This window comes from Aplysia californica, unplaced genomic scaffold, assembly GCF_000002075.1.
Source record: "Aplysia californica isolate F4 #8 unplaced genomic scaffold, AplCal3.0 scaffold00360, whole genome shotgun sequence".
NCBI classification, from domain to species: Eukaryota; Metazoa; Mollusca; class Gastropoda; order Aplysiida; family Aplysiidae; genus Aplysia; species Aplysia californica.
The window spans coordinates 303,805-306,563 of record NW_004797630.1 but is presented as its reverse complement, the minus strand read 5'-3'; the positions used below and the strand labels follow the sequence as shown (position 1 = coordinate 306,563).

General features: G+C 41.5%; 1 protein-coding gene across 1 annotated transcript in view; it reads right to left on the bottom strand.

Moving 5' to 3' along the window:
- The window catches only part of LOC101860185, an 11,564-nt gene extending 8,975 nt beyond the window's left edge, over positions 1-2,589 (bottom strand). The window contains exon 1 of the mRNA XM_005103143.3: positions 2,430-2,589. The gene's annotated coding sequence lies outside the window, so the exon portion shown is untranslated. The remainder of the gene's footprint in view (positions 1-2,429) is intronic.
- Between the last annotated feature and the right edge of the window lie 170 nt (positions 2,590-2,759).

The following is a 2,759-nucleotide window of genomic DNA, read 5'->3' as shown; positions in this document are numbered from 1 at the left end:
TTCTCCCGTCCACAACACCTTCCCTCCCCAGCCGTCACCCCCTTTGCCTTCTCCTCACATCCCAATCTCCCCCCCTCCCCTAAATAACTCCTCCCATGGCCCACAGTTAGCAGTACCGACTCCTCAGTTAAAACGTCACTGGCTATGGTACTGCCACTGCCGTGCACACAAGGAGCACTACATCATAAGGTTTTGCTGGTGGAAAAAATTTAAGTTTGTTAAAATTTAATATAACTTTAAAAGATAAACAAATTTGTTTAATCCTATGGGTTTGTTCATTTGCATACGCCATGTGTAATCACAGTAGGATAATTCCAATTGACTACTCTTTGCAACGAAACCCTAGCACACGTTAAAAGGAGACAAACTACGCAATAATAATTATGTAAGCATCTGGTCTGCTATTGTTTTTGTAGGCCCTATTTCTGCACATTTAGATGAGTTTTTTTTTTTTCAAAATCACTGAATGTAAGTAATTAGATTTTTTTGACTTCATCTAGCAAGTTCGAGAGGCTGAGCGGAAAAATAACAAAACAACAACAACAACAACAACAACAACAACAAAAACACGGTTTGAGAGTCGGCAAGGGGGCAAAGTTTTGTAAACACAAAGGTCATCTCTACGAGATCAACTCGCTGTCCCTTTACGTTGTGGGGTTGAAAGTGTTGGCGGTTATTTTGGGCCGTCGGTGGCGAGGAGACAACAACAATAGATCTTTAAGTCTTAGTAAGAGTTTTACGGCACTTGCAACACAATAAGGTCATATAAATGCCGAAGGTCAGAGGTGTTACAAGAGAGTAACAAACATAAAAAAGGAGGAGTGATAAAGACGATAGTTGTTTAGTAGGAAAGAAGAAGCAAACCACACCAGAGCACCCGCCAACCACCCACAACGATAGATCTACCAAAAACCTAAAATCAAACTAAAAAGTAGCCTACAATGAATTACTTTTTGCCTCTATAAATTACGATTTATGGAACGCAGGAATACGCTTTTTGTCGAAGATTTACCTAATCACCCAATTCTCTGGCCTTGCAGTGAAGAGGTTAATGCTTAAAACATTGACTATCCTGTCAAAGGGATTATTATGACATAATTTACCTAAAATCAAAATGTAGATGTTTTTCTACGCCACCATCGACGCAATTTAAGAGGCGGGCTTCCACCCAACTTGCCTGGGGCAACCTGAGCTAAGAAGGATACTAAACCCCTAGCAGAAAGACCGAAACATTCAATAAAAATTCTCCCCACGTTGGAATCGATCTGAAGTCTTTTGCGAACTACATCAATCGCTGGGCAATCGCTGCACCAGAGACACCGTTATAATGACAACATGAAATTGTTGGGAAAATACAGAAATTTTAAAGAATAGGAAACGTTTACCCTTGGGACAACTGGCACCTGTGACACTGCAGGCAGTCTCCAATCCTGCACAGCCCACATTAAGCTGCATGGCCTTCAAATTTAGATGTAGAGTGACAGCCGTAATGTTATTGATACTGCTGTTACTGCTGCTTCTACTGTTTGTTACCACTATCGTTACTGCTACTGCAGTTGCTGCTGCTTCTGCTGGTAACAATTCTGCTGCCGCTACTACTACTTTACTGTTACTGATACCAATAGCTCAATTTGTGCAACCCTGGACTACTGTGCAGGTATTCCTTGTCTGAATCCCCAGCTTGAACTTATATGATTGCTTTGGGAGTATTAGGGGTTCTTCCAAGTCAACTAGATATTACCGGCGATGTACATTAATATCCAGGGTTGCCAAATTCCGAAATTGAATAGTTTTAAGAGCCCTTTGCAACCCCGTACATCAGACTTTAGTGCCCATCTTCGATAGGACCGATCCGAAAGGGAACATTCGTGTAAAAGGCATATCAGTATCCAAGGTCCTACATCGTAAAGAACTTCCGTGCTTACAAAGATGTTCAATGTAACACCATACCATACACTAGGCTGCTTTACAAAAATCCCTCTGGTCAATAAGAAATTAAAACCAGCAATAAAGAACCCGTATATCAGAGCTGATACTTCTATGTTGCCGAATTTTTGCTAAAATAATGACTTAAAATTAATAACAATAAATAATAACTAGCACTTATATAGCACAGATCCCCGCTACAAGCGCTTTACACACTATATTAATTATTATAACCCCAGCAGACTATAGAACTTAGAAACATTCTCAGCTTTCCGGGAAGCATACAGTTCAAGCAGCTGATAAAGCGCTCAAACACTAACAAACTGACAAGTTCTTTCACTATCTATTGCTGGGTACCCATTCCCCACCTGGGCGAAGTGAAGAAAATTCGAGTAACGTGCCTTTTTCAATGACACAACATCGGGCCCCTGACGAGATTCGAACACACGACCTTACAGTTGCAAGTCTGAGGGCTCAACCACTAAGCCACCGATGTCACTTACTTATTTTCGAACCGTATCCTTTCAGCGTGAGGCAGATAATCTACATGTATTATGTTACACTGGATGAGGAGAAATTCCAAATCTTCCATTCATATTGTGACTCTGACATCTGACTTGGGCATAACACAAAACTGCCTTCTGCCTACAGCAGAACGCCTGGTTGACCAAATCCTTATCGATTGGACAGACCACTGCATGTCAAGGTTTTGATTGCCAGGGCCCACTTCTGCCCCATTTAAGTGGCTGAAAATTTCACACTACCCATCCACAAGAATTTCCAAGCGGGACATGGTACACAGGATCCCGTGTCGGAATCCCTGCATGTTTATT